Here is a 21,889-nt window from a genome sequence, read left to right as displayed (position 1 = left end):
AGTAGGAAAGAGTCAAGGAAGTGTCCCACAACTATGAGAACCCCCGGCAAAACCCTGTAATGTTTTTAAGGTAAGTTCGATTTTCATGTCAAGTTGAAATATTCATCTTTTATTAGACTTTTTTTTTATTTCGGTTTAAAAAATTGTAATATACTTTTTTATGGTATAAAATCTTACATTTAAAGAAAAATTTTCAATGTGTATTTCAATGTGTGTATTTAAAATTGAAAAGTTAGCTGTAATAATTGTTACAGATACTTAATTTATTACTGTTGATCTGTTTTAGTATTGTCTTAGAATGATGTACGATTTATTAGAAAAATCTGAATAGCTGTAATGAAAAGATCCTCTAACGAATCTTTTAATAACATGTCGCAACCCCTTTATCTCATCTCTTTGGCCGTAACTGTATCACAATGCGCTTGAAACAATGTGCGGCAGTTTGCATACTTTTGGGCGGTTTGCGTTTTCTGCGCTTTTTACAAAAGGCAACTAACCTTTTATTATTATTTGACTTACCATTTGCTGCACAATACTTTCAAATTAACTACGTTATAATAGCCAAATTAACAAGATTAATTTAATCTTATGCCAAAAAACACGCACACACAAATCATGGTGCTACAACTCATATGTGTTCGTGTGTCTTCTTTTTGCGGCAATCACTGTAATCGGTGGGTCGGTGTGGGTGTGTGGACGAAGAGCATCACTTCGCAACTGTCGTCACCCGCATGGGCGACTTGTGCCGGGTCGCTTAAGCATGTGCTTGGGCAAACAACATATCGCTTCTCCCTTTAAACACCTGTACCCCTTGCGCTCTCAACCCGTTGTTCAGCCGTTTCACTAACCCACATTGCGTTTGGACTATGGGTTATAATCATACAGCCGATGGTTTAATGGGGAATTAATTTCAGCCGAACTTCGCTAGCCAGCAGTTCAAAAGATAATAAATATAACACCCAACGTAATAGTTTCATTATTTTATATTATTTATTTAAATTAAATTTTAATAAACAATTAGCCTAGATGTTATAAGGCTAAGGTGAAATAGCATTCTGGTTAGCCATTGGTTTGAACTAGACATTATTTGAATGATATGATTTTTCTATTTTTTTTTACTGTTCTCTGACACGTTTCCTGAGAAGGTATCCAAACTCTTGGCCGTGACGAGCCTGTTTTTAATACAATGTCAATAGCATGTGTTGAAAATAAAATATACTCTTAAAACTATAAAATAGTAAACACTTTACCACGCATTTTGATTCGTTCAGAAAGTTTGTATTCCTAATTCGAACGTTTTTTTCAAACACGTCATGCGAATTTTTTCATAAAGTGGAGGTAATGTTCATAAAGGTGGTAGTAGTTTGATAGAGAACATTTAATTTAATTTCAATTTTTATTAAAGACAAAGTAATCTGAGATAGGATTGAAAAAACAAAACATAATGATTATCAAATACAGCCTGAGCTCACTGGTTGAACTTCGATTCCCTGCCAACTATTGAATATGTGCTTTTCAGTTGGCACGATTTTCCATACAAAAACTGACATTTTTCTCGGCAAGCCATGGGATTTTTGTGAAATTTTAAGAGAATGGGTTTTCCATACAAACGCATGCTTTTTAATTGAACTGTGAGCCAACTATTGAGCGTTCAAATAAAAAGCATGCCAACTAAAAAGAGTTTCACTATTGAACTCTCACTGTATAAAAGTTCAAAAAACAATGCAATAAAGTCGATTTTTACAATAATTTTTTTCACTCCATCTTTCTCTTCATGTATACTAATCAAACAGTAATATAAGAAACATAAAAAATAATAAAAATATAGAATTGTTTTGATGTATTAGTCTTGTTTTATTTTTAAAATATTATGTGTAAAAGTACAGTCAACTCTCTCTTATTTGAGAGGCGATGGGACTGTCGATTAAGAGGGGTTTTCAAATTACAGAGGTGGAAAGTGAATGAAAGGTCCATCCAAAGAAGAAAGAGACAGAACATTTAGTATGCAGCCTTAACTGTTGCTATAGGAAACTGCGAACAGGATTGCCAATTTGAGCATACATCTTTCAATAACCATGGCAATACCATACTCAAATAAGAGGGACACAGATTTCAGAGGTTTTCCAAAATAGAGGAACAAAAATGTACTTGAAATCAAGGGACTGTGCAAAATGTTCAAATAAGAGAGGTTTTTCAAATTGGAGAGGTGTCAAATAAGAGAGGGTTCACTGTATATGCATTTTAACAAACAAAAATATTAAAGCTCTTGGCTATATTAATTAATTTTCATTTATGACTTGACAAATTTTTACAAAAATCTGCGTAAAAAACATTACACAATAGGAAAATATTTTGTACCTTTTTTACATTTTACATCAATTACGTTTTGCAATTACTCCTTCAATCAACCCGCCATCGTTGTCAAATTGCCCATAGTGCACAGACCCCCTATCCGCACCGGGGCACCCGATCCGATCGGGGAGCGATGTTTTTCTTTTGCGCTTTGTTTCGGTTCAACACGCGTGCCGATAAGACGCGCGCCGCCGCTGTCGCTCCCACAGCGTTCGCGTAGCGCAGATCTTTACCTTTTAGTTTGCTTTCCCCCACGACCACGGCGCGGTGGGTCGGCGGGCTGGTTGTAACCGAGCCAAATAGACGGGCCCCGGCTTTGTGTGTGGATATCCTCTTCATATTCGGTCGGCCGGTCGGTTCGATATCATCCCCCGGTGTTTAGTGGTGCCGTGCCCAGGTCTGCAACAGTTCGCGCGCTTCGCTCCCTAGCAACGGGTCGGGGCGCATGGGTGCCGTTTCCCGCATTCAACCCCCACCGATGCAACAGGTGTTTGGTGTGCGGCAGAGTGGCTATGATCGGGATATGAGCCGCGCGCACGTAAGTGATAACGGCCGATCGGTGACATAGTGCATAGTGTCTAAATTTATACCACCACCCGCATCACTGCGTTCTGTGGGTTAAAGAGTGCTGTTAGCAGTGCCCAACTAAATAATGGCAAACAACAGGCAACCGTGCGTGTGTGTGTGTGCGTATGTGCAGAGTGTGTCGTGTAGTGATTAATTCGTAACCCGATAGCATCAAATTAGTTGCGCTGGCGATGGTGATGCTGGTAATGCTGGTATATCGAAAATAAGTGTAAAGTGCTTTACCCACCCAACCACATCACTCACACGGATCGATTAAAAGCGTGCGTAGAGAAAAGGGCACTCTGTGCTGCCGTTGTGAGCTAACACAGTTACGCGTTTCAGTGCTAGTTACAAGAGCGTTACAAGAGCGTTACGACAGTGGCTGCGTACGTGAATTCTTCAGCAAAACGGGCAACGAAATTGATTGAATCAAAACAGAAAGTGCAAGCCATTTAAAGAGCGTTCATCTTGCATCGTCAACAAACCATCACCACCACCACCACCATAGACCGGTAGGTAAGTGAAGGCAAAGTTAATCAAACATCATTACTGTCAGTGGTTGAAATATGTACACCTCTGTTTGCAATGCGAGGTGTTTGTGCGACTCCGGCAGTAACATCAATTCGCTTCAAACTTTGCATTCTGTCCATCCACTCGTTATTCGCAAAGCTCATAATCCTCTCCCTCTCTCAAGTCGCTCGTGACGTTCAACTTCTTGCCCGCATCGCTCATCGCTTCTATCGGCGGGCAAAAACTATCGCCCTATGATTAATCACCATCAGATAAAGGTGGCAGGCACTCCCCAAGGTGGAAAAGTTGACAAAACGCAGCCACCATTCTAAACCCTCCACCACACAGTGTCTCTGCACGAGTGTGCACTCGAAACGATTGACAAAGTGAGCGCCAACATTTGAGTGACAGCTTCATCGCGATAGCGTTTTGTGCTGATCTTCGCTTGCGGAGGGAAAAAATCCCCCGGTGACTTTGGGAAACGATAAAAGACAGTGAAAAGTCACAAGAAAATTAGCAACGAAATGCACCGTCTGATAACGATAAAGGTGCATAACTTTTCGGATCGGATGAGGATTACATCCTGTCCCCCTTTCCGGCACTGTCCCGGTAAAAAGTTCCCGAACACTGAGACTGAGTCGGAACTGACGGTCCTTTCCGTCCTTTCTCCACGAATTGACGGTGATTGGCGACATAATGAGGCAAGCGGCCAAAAGTGCTTCCCCCGGGGATGACAGCGGACCTTTCTTCCTTGGACCAGAACGCAATCGCTAATGACGCGCTTAAACGGTTACTGATTGTACACAAAAATCCTCCTCCGGTTTCGCTTTAACCCGCTCGGACAGTAAAGAAGGATGAAATATGACACGTTGGGCTCTTCTTTCCTTGTTTTTTTTTTTTTTAAATCATATTTACTTGCCACACGGCCTCGCAATTGGAAGGCGTTACTTTCTTTTCGAATTTTAATTTTTGCTCCTCACCCTTCTCCATTGGCTCTTCTAGCGAGTGAACTGCTTTCGCCCGGGTTTAATATGACGCAGAGCCGTGGTGTGGGGTGAAGTTTTTTGAGTGCAATTCGTACTTGCTTAACACCTACAGCTGTGGCAATGTAAATTGATCGCAAATGCGTTTGCGGGGGCAAATATTATGTTTCGAAGGCGTAAACATCCGACGCTTGAACCGACGCGGTACCCTCTGACCGGTACTGTAAAGCGAATAGCAGAAGCACCACAGCATCAGGCAGCTTAATTAACAACGCCTCAACTCAAGTTTGTTGTCTCGATAGCCCTAGCTTTGGCAGTAATTTGAGCGGCTGCATTGGGAAGCATTTATCTAGCGATCACTCGTCATCTTTATCAAACTTCGTGCTGATTAACAGGCAAGTGATTGGAGTTGTCCCACTGCAAGTGATTTGCTACAAACTCATCTCAACCACCGCCTCCTTGAAGCACACTAACCGTTTTAAGCATCTCATTAAGGTGCTGCCCCCCTTACTGGCTTCCTTCACTGAACCTGGCCCAAAATCCAACTGGACACAAACTTCACTTGACAGACGACGGCACCCGAAGCGATGGCACGAGATCGGTACGGCCGATGGTTATTACCGACAATTAATGTATCCCCCCGTCCAGGGGATCATGTGGAGAGTGGGAAGATCTTTTCGCGCATGCAATGCCTAAATGACACACTCATACAGTCAAACCGTGCTTTTTGGTCAATGGCCGAAGGGAGCAGCGAAGGCAGCTTAAGGTTGTGCGCAAATTATTCAACACCTTCACCGCGAAGAGCGTGCGTGCGTGCGACGTGGTTGAAGGTAATGAAGGTTTGCGTGGCGATTTTTCCCTTTTTGAAGAGGCAGCCTTTTTTTTGTTGGCGCACACCACCCAAACAACGTTACAGCGAAAGCAGCAGCGCTCATAATGATACGATTTTTGCCCTCCCTCACGGTAATAAGAGGTTTAGGGTCGCGTTTTGATAATCACTGGTGGCGATGGAATATTAATCATATAATTTGCACCGTGGTGTAATGAGGAGCCAATTTAAGAATTTGGAAGAAATGTTTTTATGACAGTTGATTTGGAGAGATATTTTTTATGCAAAATAATATTGGAATTGGCCATAAAAAGTGATTCTTTGGAGTTTTTTAAAAAAAATTGCTGAAGTGAAAACAAACAACTTTCAGCAGCACTCCCTTCTATAGAATTTGACGTTTTTAATTGTTATCTTTCCTTATTTTTTTTAAAACAAACACATATCGGTAAGTTAGGTAAGTAAATAAGATAAGTATCATATCCCGAAGAAAGTATATCATGCTTGAACAGGCCCGCAATAAGCATCGATCCATATCTGACCTCACGCGAGTCTCAATGCTTATGGATTAGACCAACGGACTGCAACAACCATGATTAGGTATTAGTGTAATAAAGCTTTCAGTTTTCCACGTTTGTTGGACTTAGCAGCACGATAGCAGTATTGAGATACATTCATGGATGTTTAGTTTCATCGATAAGCGGTTAGATAATTTGCAATAATTTACAATATGACTATCCAACGATAACTCTTTTATAATTGAGAATAAACCAGAAGAATGCGAGAATATTATCTAATGTCAAACGAAAGTGCGTAATCTATGTTAAGCAATCTGTGTAACGTGAAATATGTGTAGATGTCCTACCTCATTCAGTAACTTTTCTACTCTCTACTTGGGGGAAATTATGGTTTGCACATAGTCTGGGAGGTCACAACAGGATTCACTCATTGATGATTGTAAGAGGCCAATAACAGATACATTAGATTGTTCCTCTTTGGAAGGTAGTGCCCTAGACCCAACCGTTGGCACTAGTGGAGCTGATCATATGCATGTCACAGTCGAGTTCTGATAAGTAGTGCACCGGACCCATTAGTTAGTTCTTGGCGAGCTGCGTAAACGATGGTAAAGAATTTCATTGTGCCCGTTTTTTCTCTATGGAGCTATGTTAGTAGTCTTGGGTGTGTATATGGCTTGAAGGGTTCCTCTGAGAGTTTTCCCGTGCCACCACTTGCTCGTATTGATCTTCATTATCTTAAATTGTCTTATAGATTTTTACTTTTGCCCTTCTCAAACCTGTGTTGGGATGAGAGGTGAGACTTATCGTGATGAGTGGAAAGAAACAATCCAAAACAATAATCCTTTCCTACTTAATGGCAATGCATAAGTACTACCAACTAGAGCCACCAAATGAACAGAACGTTGGTAAAAAGAGAAAATTTTGTACAAAAAAGTCAATGATCGATTTTTGGGACATACCTTCGCTTTCAGTTGTGGTAAAAAGTTTGTATTTCTAGGATCTTTTTTAAGCAGGACTTACTTCTAATATATACTGATCTTACTGTGATCTCATCATTATGTCACTCATAGTAACCCTTGTCGAGCGAAGATCGTGCAAGGTCAGGAAGGTTGATTTATATTTCATAAGAAAAGTAAGAAGAAAAATAAGTAAATAGGTAAGTAAGAAAAAGAAGAAGAATAAAAGTGAGAAAAAGAAGAAGAAGAGGAAGAAGAAGAAGAAGAAGAAGAAGAAGAAGAAGAAGAAGAAGAAGAAGAAGAAGAAGAAGAAGAAGAAGAAGAAGAAGAACAGGAGGAGAAGAAGAAGAAGAAGAAGAAGAAGAAGAAGAAGAAGAAGAAGAAGAAGAAGAAGAAGAAGAAGAAGAAGAACAGGAGGAGAAGAAGAGAGAGGAGAAGAACAAGAAAAGTAAAAAGAAGAAGAAGAAGAAGAAGAAGAAGAAGAAGAAGAAGAAGAAGAAGAAGAAGAAGAAGAAGAAGAAGAAAAAGAAGAAGAAGAAAGATGGAAAATATAAAAATCATTCAAAATCAAGGTCGAAAGAGTAACAGCAATTAATTAGCAATTAAGAGTGACTACAATCAATTGATAATCTAGTTTTTTTATTTATTAAAAACAAATTGCTTTAATCGTGTTGCCCACTAAACGGGTTAATCATGACAAAGCACTAAGCACTACGCCATTCCCGTTGATTAAAATGCTACCTAAGCTGAAGCACCATTTTGTGTGAATCTCTAAAGCCTCACAATTATGACACTCAATCTCTATCATTAGTCAGCAGTCAACCGTTTGGTTTGCCGGTAAATAGAATCCCATTGCACGGTGCAGCTCACTACCACTACGCGAAAGCGATTTCGTTCGATTATGCACCGCCAGCCCTTGTGCCGCAGCATTTTTACATCGCGCCTGCGGTTTGTATGACCGTTCTGCCATCCGGACCGCAACGACTTGAAGGCTATCTGTCTGTTCGCGGTTTTGTATGACAACTGCGCGTACCCGGTGACGTCTCGCGCTGCCCCGTAGCACGCACATCCTTCCCATCAGACGAGATCAAATTCGCGCAAAACGCGCATGGGGGAACAGCAGAAGCAAATGCGGCACAAAACGCAGCAGCAAGACGAGTCAACTCACACCGCTCACACTCATAAAAATGTCAATCCAATCAGGCCCGCCTGTCAGCCACGCCGGACAATCGGAAGCGGCAATCGGAGTGCGCTCCACACTTCACGTATTAGTTCCACATTATTATGACGTGAAGGCGAGCGTTTAATCCGTTTGGGGTTGTTTTTTTTTCTTGCCAACATTCACCAAAAACTGCATCATTCAATCTCTGGTGGTTCTGATTTTCTTTCATTTCTACTGCCGTCTGACTGCAGCACTGATATAGCCAGCACGTGCAATCATAATTTAATAACCGATGCGCACCTCCAATAAAGGTCGCCCGCCCGTCTTCGTCTCCACCAAGCAGTGCGCTCACGTGCGAAGAGCGGAAGGTGCTTCGGAAAGTGCATTCTGCCACTTGCAGCTACACAAACACTCGCGCCTCGCGGTTTGCTTGCACTTTTGCGCGTCCCGAGGTTTTAGCATGGCGTCGATCCCGCTCGCTGTGTGTCGTTTGCGCCTCTGTGGCCACTTCTCGGCAACGCTCGGATCGATACGGCGCTCGAGACCTTGAACCAGCTGTAAGTAAACACAATTCCCCAGCGAAGAGAAAACGGGACCAATAGAGCAGTGTGAGCAAGAGAGAGAAAGTAGTGCCTGGCTGGACAGTGTTGTAATTTAAATAAATATTGCACACATGTTGGTGATACTAAGCCGGGAGCGATGGAGAGAAGGTGTCATCATCGAAGATGCGCACTCAACACAGCGAGTGATGACATTCTTGACAGATGTTAGAGCGCAACCCAACAACCCGATGTCAGCTTTCAACCGCAATTAAAACGGTAAAGTGCATTGCGTATTCACACACACACACACAGAGACACGTACACGGTTGCCCTTTTCGGTGCCACTAGGAGCCACGAACACCGAACTCCATTCATTTGTAACAATTATCCGTCGATCGGCGCCGGTTTGGTGTCCTCCACCGGCGGCGGTTGCTGACGATGCACGATCTCACGTTTCTCACATTATCGTTTCGCGGCAATATGGTGGTTGCAGCGGCCGCCACAAACACAGCCACACACACACACACACAACCGGCCGATCATTACCGATTTTTGCTGCACCACAGCATTCTGCAGCCGCGTTCCTATGACAAATGACCCCAGCCGATTGCTAATGATGATCAACGGCGCACGACCACAGTGCGGATTGTTTCCCCGCGCAAAGGGTGTAAAGGTCGCGATGTCGGCACATTAGCAATTACAGGGTGTGTTCGCCTGTGTGTGTGTGTGTGTGTGTGTGTTGGAGCAGAATCAAAACGTCCTGATTTTATGACGGTAAAGTACAATGCATTTGCGGATCAGTAGGCTTCAAGCGAAACCTTCATACAGGTACAACTGCAAATGGTGGAATTTTGTTGTAATCGGGCTACAATCTTATTCGTGGGAACATGAATGATTGGACTGTGGCTAGAGTTTTATTCGAGTTGATTTTATAATTCGATATAATTTTTGGTGTAATTTCTACAACGGGGTATTCCAGATAATCAGTATTTTGTGCTATAAGAACCATCTCGGCATACAAAGCAGAAACCATTCATAATATGCAGACAATTTCATAACCTTGTTGACCCAATGAAGTACACAATAAGTACGTTGCACGATAATTACTGACACAGTGGCAAACACATCAGCACAATAAACTTCTGGACACTTGCTTATAAGCAAATATCTTAACGCCTCGAAGTCATTTCTACACCAACTTGAATATACATTGTAAGTACCTCCGCCGCAAATCGCATGATGTGACCAAGACATCTTCGAAAACATTCTTCACACAATACACATTACACAGTTGCCGTTCCAGTCATCTATTGAATTAATGCGCTGACTCCAAAAAGACCGTGAACCAAGGATTTTGTGACCAAGGATTTTTGTGGCCAAGAATTTTACGACCAAGGATTTTGCAACCAAGATTTCTGCGACCAAGATTTCTGCGACCAAGAACTTTGTGGCCAAGAATTTTGCGACCTTTTAGAATTTCTTTACTGTGCCCAATTCATACTTCACTAAGCTCGAAAGCCAGAGCTGCATTCTTCTACGATGCCGCAGTATGACTAGGTAACCCCTGTATTTGTAAACTTACGTGCAGGTACTGCAATGTTCCACCGAAAGGTGTTACCGCATCTCTCTGACTTACTAAAACATTACCATTTAAATTAATATAGCCTCTCCGCTACGTGACATGATGCAACACACCGTGCCCGAGCAAGGTACACCACCAAAACCAAGCTAAAACCCCCCATACCAAGCTCTGTACGATCGGCCTGCACACAAAAAGCCACGTTCGGTATTGGTGCAAAAGCTCCGGTTTCGGGCGGTACCCGTCCCCGGGCGCAAGCATTTTGATTGGTTCTAGCCGTGTCGCGATCATTATAATCGAAATCAAACACACCTTACAGCTTACAGAGAAGAAGGGGTGGATTTTCCCTTTCCTCCGAAAAAGGAAAATCTCCACCCAGTGCGTGCGTGCGTGTGAGAGAGGAGTTGGCCATCAGTTCAGGGGGGTGCACTGATCCAGTTTCACGCTCACCCTCCCCGTTTTAGTGCAGGCAATTGTGCAATTTAAATTATTTCACATCACCAACAGCAAACAGCAGCAGCAGCAGCAGCCTTACACACTAGCTCCACTTTCGGTTCTAGCCAGCTGGGCCAGCATTCTTTCCATTCGGTAACGGAGCGCTCTGGCGCACCGGCAGGTTTCCCTGACCCGAACTCCGCGATACGAGATCCGAGATTTGTGCGTGGAAAAATGTTAATTGAATTTAAACTGTGGCCAGCAGCTTGGTAGGGAGGCCACCACCGATCGGGTACATCGATCGTGCTGGATTTTTCCGAGTTTCACCCATTAGCTCAACGCGGTGTCACCTCGTTTCACGGCTTCGCTTTCGAACGGCATTCCATCTAACCGTTCGGTACGGTATCGTATCGAGCACGAAAACCTCTTCTCACACACGCCAAGACTGTCGTGCAGACGCGCTGGTATTCATCATTTCTGTATAATTGCAACATAATTGTATCTCATCGTTTCACTAATAATCGATCATTACAAGTATTACTTACTTTACTCCTTTTATGCATTTATCCCATGTTCTTTTTTAAATTATTCTGAAAAAGCTTATCTCAACATCGAGTAATTGTTTGAGATTGTCCCTGTAGATGGTCGAAGGTTTCCATCGATTTTGATTTACTTGATAGTTAAAACATGTGAAATATCCACGAATCTTGTTTTTTGCCTTTAATTAAATGACATTTTCAAGATTGCCGTATTTAAATATTGATTTTAGATCAGCTAAATGTTGTATTTAGATGTTTGATCATTAAATAAATCATCAAAAACATGATCTAGGAACTACCATTCTAGCGTGATCTTGATAACCATCTGAGATCTACTAAGCGTGATCGCTAACGTTTGCATTACGGGGACGGTCCCGTGGTACAGTCGTCGTTACGCCAAATAGAAGAAGAAGAAGAAGAAGAAGAACGTTTACATTTCACAAAATGGATTTTTCGGCAGGGTATGGAAAAACCAAACTAGGAGAGATATTTTCTTTCCATAAACATCCTTTGAAAGGTAATTATTCAAGCTGAATTGCAAAACTAAATCAACGACTTTCCGAGCTGCCTGCCGTCAGTTATCCGGAATTTTCGTCAGCGCGGACGAAGACATGCATGTAGGCATGTTTTTAAGATCTACCTTCAATTTTTATCAATTCCTCTCCGGGGATGTTGTCCGCGGACTTGGGTGTCATGGGGAAATTCGCCTGAAATGATCGCACTGAGTTTTGGCGTCATTGCTTGCCGAGCCGGTCTCGTAGTACAGTCGTCAACTCGTACGACCTAACAACATGCCCGTCATGGGCTCAATCCCCAAAAAGACTGCACTGCCATACGTAGGACTGACTATCCTGCTATGGGGGGGGAATCAATTAGTCACTGAAAGCCAAGCTCACAAGAGGGTACAGGCCAGGCAGGCCTAGACCGACATCGGTTGTTAAGACATAGAAGAAGAAGAAGCTTGCCAATCATCGCGATCTTGTGATGAAGTTATTGGATTTATCATATTTATTGTGGAAGCTACCCGTTGGAGTACTTGCAACTTCTAAAGGAGCTTTATCAAGCCCGTAAGTCCATTTAGTTAGAATTGAAAAGCACAGACTTATTCCTATGGGAAAATTACTTTATTTACAAATTTTGTTTGATTCTCTTTACTATAAAATCGATGTCCCATCAACGAAATCATGTTCATTTGAGTCATAGCAGTCGATACTTACTGTTAGGTCTGGAACCTCTCTGAACGAGACGTGCGAACTCTCAACGCTTCTTTGTGGCAGGTTTGATTAGTGGCGAAATTGATGCGCCCACCTATTCAGCGCTGTAAACTTCTCTGTTCTGTCAGTCAGATCCGATTAACACGATGGGAATCGCCTTCAATCAAGTTTACAATATGTATAAAAGTTGATTCATCTCAAAATTTCGTACCGTTCCGTGAGCGTTTGCATGTTCGTCGATTAAACAAAATAAAACGTCCCGTAGCTCTAGGTGCTTACAAGCTACGGGACGTTACTTTAAGTGTAATCAACGACTAATATTAAGCTTATTCACGACTTTCTCTATGTCCGATAAGCAAACTCAATAAATAATAAATCAAATATGTCTTTAAATTATGGATCCTTTAGTTGTTAAACCGACAGTCCTTGAATAGAGAGCTATACTGTATCAGAATAGTATATTTAATAAACCAGTTAACAATCTGATTATCAATTAGCAAGTAAACATGCTCCAACTGCAATAAGTTTATTGGAGTATAACCAAGAAAATAATAAGACATCCCAAACATCTAATAAAACGACAAGGATAATATAAAAAAAAACAAGCCTAAATCTACAGCTCCTCGAACATCTTAAGTTATTCCAGAAGTGCATCTACTTGCCACGGGTACCCTTTCCCAGGACCTGGGACGCTCTATCGATCATCATTGCTCATAATGGAGCTGTATTAACATGCAGCAAGCAAACATTCACAAAACATATTGACCGAGTTATTGATGCATCCATTCGCTGTCCACTTTATCTCCGTTATCTGAATTACTCAGCACACAAGCAGCAGCAGCAACAGCAACCATACGATCCATTTTCTTCCAGTACAACAATGCTCTACACCCCTCCCTTCCAAACACACCCGTCCAATCCCGTGCGCCATGGTTGCGTTTAATAAAATCATACATTTTCTTAGCCCCCGCAAGCCGATAAGGATAAGGTAAATATTATGCTCGGTAAAATAGCTTCATTGTATTGTGCCGGGCCCCGTTTAGCCGCAGGAAACTTTGTGTGTCTGTGTGTGCCAGCATGTTACTTTGTGCTTGAGATTTCTCCCAAACCCATTGCGAGCTGCAATCGTGTATGCAGCTGCAGCAACCGCACCAGCACCAGCACCAGCAGCATCGAAATTAATGCCATGTGTCCATAAATTTGCGGCCTCAAATGGAAGGAGTACTGGTGCACAGCGTGTGTGTGTGTCGTTGTGTTTCGCAACAGGGGAGCAAAGCGCAATCGATTCCCGTGCGATATTCGATGATTTTGCGCTCGGAGGCAATGAGGGAGAGGCCGGCAAGAAATTCAACCACGCCGTATCGCCGATTAATACAGCACATCCACAGCCCAAGAAAGCGGACCAAAAGCAATTAAGCGTAAATCACCCAAAGATGCGGACGCACACACACACACACACACACACGCTTGTGCCCTCGTTAGTCTTGTGTCCCATCTCCCTGTGGGTCCCTTGGGGGGACCCCACATCTTTGTTAAACCAGTTTGCGTGTATTTTTTAGGTCTTCTGCAGGAAAAAGAACCCGCCCCAGAACTGCAGCTGAAACGCTCTGGGACATCCTTTTGGGCGATCCTCGATGACCGTGTTTATCGGTACTTTAATTTATCGCACTTACCTTCCGGGCGTTTTCATCGCATCGCGTCGGGGAGCTCGGGAAGGGTATGGCAGTGGGGTTCAAATCCGTTTATAGTGCACAGGAATTGCGCGCAGTTGTGTCGTTTTTCTTGGGCACTTCCCTGTCCGTGCTGGGAGAAAATGAGGAATTGCTCTATTTTGTCGACCCCATGGAGCTCCCTGCTCTGTGGGAGTGAGGAAGTTTGTCATACACACAGGGACATTCATTTTGAACCGTTTAAATAGAGGGCAATGAAGAGAAAAGAGCAATCAATGAACGTCTGCCTGCTAGGTGGAGGTCATTTATTATAGTAATTTTATGGTGATAATTGCTTTATTGGGAAAACATTGGAACAGCATGACCATAATTAGTTTGAACCAATTGGAATTTAAAGTAAATCCAACTTGAACTCGTACAGCTTCAGCTTTAGTGTATTCTTCATCTTGTCAATATCCGATTGGAAATGTCATCCTATACGCTTGCTAATTAAGTAGGCCATGTTTGCTCCACTTCTCCAAGATTTCACTTCACCCCAAATCAGCTCGCAATTTTTGGCAAAACCATTTGTTACGTAGCTTTGTTGACTTCGGTAGAGTGAAAATTCCCATCCAGAGTTCATCACCAATCATCCAATATCCCCAAAACGATGGAAAACATTGTAGCAATCTTTCATCACTATCACGCAAGATTTGCAACGATTGCCGTGAAAACTGAGCTGCCTGCTCGAAGTACCACCAACAACGAACCTGCACGCGACGAACTGCTCACCACCCAGATGTCCACCCCGCCGGCTCAAGTGCGTCGGTTTCGCCAGCAATTCAAAGACTTTGCACTCTTCAAAGGGACATCTTTCTGAAGATGGCTGAAGCTAGCGAAACACCCTGACGAGGGCTGATGATCGATATTTCCGGCACGGAGGGCACGGTGGCTACATTGTAAATCACACAACCCTTATCCACACCCCATTTGCAGTATGGACGGAGGTGGTGATTTGTTCGTAACGTGAATCTCGAAAATGCTGTGACAGAGGAGAGCGTGAGCGAGCGAGCGACAGGACGAAAAGCGACAAGTCCACGATTTCCATGCGTAATAATAGGTATTTGCATGTAATTAAATTATAGTAAATGGTTATGAAAAATGTTATAATTAAATATAATTCTGATACACCCGTACCACACACGCACTTAGACCGCCGGGTACCTGTCATCGAGTGCAGGTGCATCGGGGTAAGCTGGTTGCAACCTTCAGCGCACCCTCCCGTATGTTCCGTGTGTCATCGTCGGAAGACAAATCGCCCAATTGACACACCGTCTCGGCCAGGGATTCGATGCCAGGGTTACACACACCCATAGGAGGGGGGAATGGGGAGCCTACGGACCCGGCAAGAGCGTGATCGTTGGTCGCTCGTTAAAGCATCATCATCGTTCGTCAGCACATCCGACGCCGCGGCTGCCCATGGTCGCGGGCAGTAAATTGACCAGAAACTCCAACGGTGGCTGTGTGGCGTGGTGTGGCGTTATTGCTGCAGGTGTCATTATGGTGATGATTTATACGCACATAAATCCAGACGCGCACGCCTTGGCCGGCTTTTCTTAACAGGCGGATATTTCAAGATTTCTTCACCGGTTCCGGCGGTGGGTGCAATTAGCATTATAATCTAAAATAATTTGCCGCCATTATTTGGCTGCTTGCGTGGACCACCTCCCGTGGTTGTGTGACAGCCACGTTGATCGATCGTGGTGTGTGATCGAAGCCGTGAAACATGAAGCGCCGGCCAAGATGACGTGATGTTTGCCGGACGTTTGAGCCTACCGCAATCGCGTGTGTCGCACACAGCGTTTGGCCGACGCACTTCATCCATTGCGCTTGCGTACGCTTGTATTTACATTCCACCCAGTCATTCGGCTACTAGCGATGAGCAAACCTGGAATCCAATTGGCGTGTGGCAGAACGGTCTTTTGGTTAAAAGACATGAAGCACTCTCTCCTCCCCGAGACTGGTGCCCACTATCAAGGCCGCAGCTGAGAAATGTACGACAATGTAAGGTTTCTGATCGGACCGATGCGGCACGCGGAACCGGTTTCCGCTCGAAACATTCGTACAAACCATCCCACCTCTTCACAGCCGGGTCTAATAGCGCCGATGTGTGACGTAAGAAATTCCATCCAATTCTTTGATCCGGCTTCTGCAAAGTGTGCTTCGGTGGGCTGTTTTTTTGTATAATTCTTAAACCTTTTCAACTCCAACAAAAGTAAAAAAAACCCTGTCCCTTCTTTGCATAGAATCACATTCGAGCTTGGTACGTTTGTGAATGAGCAGGTTTTCCGGGCCGGCCGGTATACAACAATTCAGATAGTTTCCAGTTCGTCTCGTAAAGATAACGTCCGCGGAAGAGACACCAGCCAAGATGTTTGAGACTTGTTCACTCACGAGATTGACGTCATTGGGGGACAATTTTTGAGGTGCTTTAGGGGCTTGTCTTAGGCTTCATCCTCCAATGAACGATACAGATTGTATTCATTTGATTATGCATACTTCACGTGTGAAGCAAAATATAATTAAAATTTGAAAATGTTTGAAATATCTCTGATTGTTTGATGTGAGCCGGATATATTAGTAATTGGGTAGAAGTTTTGCTGAACTGAAAAAAAGAACTGCTTATGGGTTTCTAACAAAGGTCTTCAGCAAAGTATTGCAATATTTTCAGACAAAAATGATCATCGTGTTGTATTAAACGTTACGTATTTGATGGATGACACCCCGAGCATGGATGGAGCAGAGAAAGGAGCTTTTTCCCATATTATCTGAATAATGTTGTACGCTTATCAGAAAGAGGTGAAAGCGATTGTTAAATTGAAGATGGCGCTGAAGAAGACGCATTTATCGTTTCTCTCTTTTTGGTCCTTGTTTGAGCCACGGTGTTCAGGACGTTTGTCAGTTTGACTAACAGGAGAGCATCCACACGCAGAGGTAGCTCTTATCAGTAAACAAACATCATTGAAATGTATGAATTGAAATGAATTAGCTTCGAATTCTTGAATTCCTTTTAGTTCCCAGGCTTTTTCGTCTTATAAAATTGGAGAAATACCTCAAATATCCCTCTTGTATTCTTACCTTCTTATAATGATTCGAAAGATTTAGCTCGTCATAAGCCTAACACTAAACAATTGACAACAGACGATAAAGAACTCAAAGCGAATGTAATGTATGTACGCTCCTGCACAAGGTTAGGAACGAAAGCTATCTATATCCCAACACAGTTGCCTCAAATTGTGTACAGTTGCCCCCAAAACCCTCCGCTTTGACATTTCCATTAGCCTTTAAGCGAGTGACGCACAGCCACGCCAGGCAGCACACGCCTCACAAATTATGACCCATCAGGGGAAGTAATGAGCAGTCCGTGGCGATTAGTAAACAAATTTGTCATCCACTTGTCGACGTGCGGTAAAATGCCATCTTCATAATTCTTAAACCCATTCCGCTCGCTTCTGTTTGCCGCCCGCACTCGCACTCGAGGTAACGGCAATTACAAACTTGGCCTCCGACACACTCTCAATCAGCTCAAGGTTGGTAAGTGTACTTTGTTTGCTTATGTACGCACACCCGGCCCTGAATATGGTGCATTCCGTAATTTCGGCACCGTAACACCGGTCTGCCAGCTCTATCTCTCTCTGTTCCTCTCTCATTCTCTGCTTTTAATTATTTGTATCTCGTAAACATCCGATACACGGTTTTAAAAGGGAATTTCGATAGTTGCGGTGCAGCAATGAACATTTCTCAAGATATTTTCGACCACGCGAGTAGATAAACAATCCGAAGCGTTTTGGTGCAGATATGAATTTTTCTGGTACACTTTTTTAATACAGTACCAGCACACGCAGGGAGAGAGAAAGCGAGAAGGCGAGCTGCCCTACTGGGAGGAAACTTAAAGTTGGCGAAGTTTTTGTAGCTTCCCGCACAGCTGGCGGTACCCTGGCTGGTGGGATTTTATTTCTCCTGCCCCAAATTGCCACTGCGCTGGTGAAATTTATCTTCCAATTTTGGTTTGGGAAAAGGCAAAAACACGCAAAGAAAAGTAAATATCAAGAAAGCGGTTGTGCCTGTGCTGTTTGGGTAACGCCAACGTGGGACGGTATTCGAACACTAAAACCCTCAGAAGCGCATAAGCCACACGAACACACAGAAAATCTTCCGCATCGCAACCAGAAGTTAAACCGTGAATTTATGAGCCGTACACAAATTATCGTTCGAATTATCGCGTTATAAACGAATTAACCCGGGGACAGTTCAATAAACCTCTTTCCACCCACAGCTTGTTTGCAGCGTGCCAACGCAGCCAACCGGGCACTTATCTATCCATCATTAACATATGGGGTTTTTAATGCTTTCTTGTTATCTTACTGGGCGTTTTTTTCCTCCTACTATCCTGTATAACCAATTGCAACCTACATTGGAAACGAATTCATTGCCAGCTCGGTCCAGAGGGTAATTTGATGGTTCATTATCCCTTGCCCGTTATTTCATGGGTTGATTCTGCCCTCCAAAGCCACAGGCCTGTATCGTTGACCCAGACTGGCACCGGGTTATGACATCCGCTCTGTGGTTATGTGTGTGTGACGACTTCAAACGGCACACGATGTTCCGAGTTCCAAGAATTGACACCCGGCCTGCCGGGGTTGGGGTTTTATGACACGACAAGTAGAGCGAGATGATAGAAAACATATCCGATGGGCTGACGCGAGAGCGGCTACATGGCAGGCGAATATGGTATTCGTTGCTAAATATGGCTCGTATCAGGTATTCCTGTGGTGTGTTTGTTTCCACGCATACTTGTACTTTGAATGGAACTCGTTCTACTGTTGCTCTTGGAGGACATCAACGACTATTTTTAGACATTTAACGCCTTAGGACATACTCGTTTGATCCTCGAGAGATACATTAATATCCATGCCTCTTTTAATCATTAGGATAGATGGTAATCGATGAAAAATCAATAATTGTCTATAGGATATTGCTATTTTTGTGCGCAGGGCGACGAAAAGGGAATGTTTTGCTAATTTTGATTTTGAGAAATTTTACAATAGTAAAAGCTCTCCACAAGGACAGAGGAGGCGTGGTAGGCCCAAATTGAGGTGGCAAGATGGCGTGGAGGCGTCCGCCATTAAGGCCGGGATAACGGACTGGCAGACGAAGGCGCGAGACCGTGCGCGGTTTCGGACACTCCTGAGGCAGGCCAAGACCGCAAAGCGGTTGTAGCGCCGGATAAGTAAGTAAGTAAGTAAGTAAAAGCTCTCCCTGCGACAGCTTCGTCATGGATTTTGGCGATACTATGAAGCTTTTCCAAAATCACTTTTAAACCAGAACATGACGAATGATGTATAGTGGAACGCTGTATATGCGGATACTTTTTATCTGGCTTTCCGTGTACCCGTGCCGTTGAAAAATTACATGTAAATACTGTGCTGAGGAGGAGTTAAAAACCCGTTAACACTAAGATGCATGCCAAGTTAAAAATATTTTCCTGAAACAAACATGAAATTCTTGAAAATTTTCTATCTAACCTCCGTTTTATGAAAACTGCGAAATTTTGATTAAAAGCACATTTGGTTCCATTGTCCATGTTTTTTCGAATATCCGGTCGAGGTCGATTCCCAATGGCTACAGATAAACGGCGATCTACTGCAAGTATTTTTCATCGTACACTGAAGTTTATACAAAAAATAGAACTTTAACCAAAGTATAATACTATGAAGGATCCGCATCAACCCCAACAAGACGCATCCCACGATCATTCCACATCGCCTGAAGTGACAGATGATTCAGCCAACATGCCATCATATGATTACAGGTGGAGCAACGATTCCATGAGTTCAAAGGGCCCAATGCCTTGGACTCACAATCAACAACCAAACCATCCTCCATCAGCATACCAAGGAGCTTGTTGCAAAAGCATCTCATTTTGCTGGAAATGCTGTATCCACTTGTTCATCGCCGGTCTTGCTTGAACACCCGCAGCAAAATGGCAGTGTTTAAACAGATTGTTCTTCGTACAACAACGTATCGACTTGTAGTAAGGCAACCCAGCGCGTTTAGAAACATGAACAAGGTACAGGTAGGGCTGAATAGTTACCATAGGCTTATAGCAAATGCACCTTAACGAACCAGATTCCAGGAATGAAACGATGTGACTGGTACGAAATCCTTGAGTGAAATTGTGCGAAATGCCACAGAACGGCTGAAAGGCATGTACGGAGCCTTAGAACACTTCCTTCTGAGGAACCTTTTATATTTTGTAGACATGTAAATAGTAGCTTTTAAATAATTCTTATGTAGATTAGTTTACGATAGTCTTTACAAAGCTTAAAAGACCTCAATACTTATTTCCTGACAAAACAATATTGCCATCCTGCTTGCAGTCAATAAGAGCACGTAAATAGCGCTGAAAAGCTAGAGAGTTAATTAATTCTCTCATTTAAAGTTATGTACATAAAGCAAAGAACAATCTCCAATTCTATGAATTTCATCATCAAAGACTTCATTTTGCTTCGTTTGGTACTTCAAATGTTGATGAAACAGCATAAATCCAATGCTACAAATGGCTCATCAGAATAGATATTGCCCAAACGTTTGGAGTAAGTGGAAATTTCAACATGAACCATGGCTGTTTCCTACTAAGAGCAGCATTCCCTTAAAATTATCGCACAAATTCCTACAGTTGACATTATTTGACTAATCCATGCAATGCCTCCAGTTCGGTTCATTGCGTCAAAGACTCGTTGATGGTTACTTGAAATTGAATTACATCTAGTTGGATGGACAAAATTATAATGTACCCATGTGTCCCTTTCGACCACCAACAGTCCCCAACCCAACCCGCTCGGTCTTACTGGACGCGTCGTTCCCCATTCGGACGATGACAGGGATGGATTGGAATAATTAAAACGCACCTCACACAGCCAGCCAGCTTGAACGTTTCTCAAGGGAAGCGACGCTGTACAACACACGCTGTACCGGCAGACAGGCAGAGCAGTGGCAGACCTCACCTCAATGCTGCTCCGCTTATTTGCATTGCAAACGTTCATCCATCATAAGCATGAAACGGAGCACCCGTGGGGGCCTTGGAGATGGGCCGTTGCAAAATATGTCAGGCCCACCCGTGCTCCGTGTCGATTCTAAGTTCAGCATTGTAGCCTGCAATACGTTTAGCTTCAGCGCACACAGGCAGCAACAGTCGAACAGTCGAAAATGGTGAAAAATATTGATTCCAAAAATATAACCTCCCCACAATTAAACATCCAAATAGTTCGAATGACCAAAGCCCCGGCTTTGTCGTTGCAGTAGCAACGGCGAGCATCAGCTTGTCGCTCGTGGGCTTAAATTGCGATTCCACCAGCCGGTTTGGCTTGGCTCGATTATAGACGTTCAATTAAAAGATAGTAACCGAGGGTTTGAAACGTTCAAACTGTTGGCAAATTGGCGTGCAGTGAAAAGGGGATTGTTCAAAGTATAAAATTGGCCAATTCCGACCCTTTTATGGTGCACTGTCAATTTTTAATTGAAATGAAAAATTGCCTGCCTTTATGTGCTATATCGGCATCAGATTTCGGCTGCTTAATGAAGTTCATTTTATTTTTAAACAAAGCTTCCGGCTTGTTTATCTCTATTTTAAGACCAACGCACGCCTAGTTCATTGCGCTCAGCAAAAGAACAATTTAAATACATTATCCCAATCGCAATGCAACTGGCTCGCTGTGACCACTCGTGCTAGTATGGCCACTGTGCGGGCATGAGTTTATAATTGGTGCAATCCTCGACCAAATCAACGCGGAACTAAACACATCCACCAAACCCCAGGCCAGACGGAGCAGACGAGGGAACAGTCCTTCGTAAAACAGGCATTGACACTCGAACGCAAACCGTAGCATCGGGCAGGTGTTAAACAGTTTAATTTCGGTTGAAAATCGAGTTTAAATATTAAAAGCCACTGGCACGTAATTGACGTTTGGCGTTTTGTGCTGCAGCCCGGCGAGAGC

General features: G+C 43.3%; 1 protein-coding gene across 4 annotated transcripts in view; it reads left to right on the top strand.

Annotated features, from left to right (window-relative positions):
- Nucleotides 1–2,517: 2,517 nt before the first annotated feature.
- LOC120902959 (bcl-2-related ovarian killer protein) overlaps nt 2,518–21,889 on the top strand; it is a 48,149-nt gene continuing 28,777 nt past the window's right edge. For 2 of the 4 annotated variants that reach the window (XM_040312067.1, XM_040312065.1), the window contains exon 1: nt 2,518–3,431. The gene's annotated coding sequence lies outside the window, so the exon portion shown is untranslated. Of the gene's footprint in view, nt 3,436–21,889 lie in introns of all 4 variants that reach the window. The other 2 variants (XM_040312066.1, XM_040312064.1) reach the window with 1 other exon arrangement.

The sequence above is a fragment of the Anopheles arabiensis genome, chromosome 3 (assembly GCF_016920715.1).
Source record: "Anopheles arabiensis isolate DONGOLA chromosome 3, AaraD3, whole genome shotgun sequence".
Taxonomy (NCBI): Eukaryota; Metazoa; Arthropoda; class Insecta; order Diptera; family Culicidae; genus Anopheles; species Anopheles arabiensis.
The sequence above is the reverse complement of the archived record's forward strand: the minus strand, read 5'-3'. Positions and strand labels throughout refer to the sequence as shown.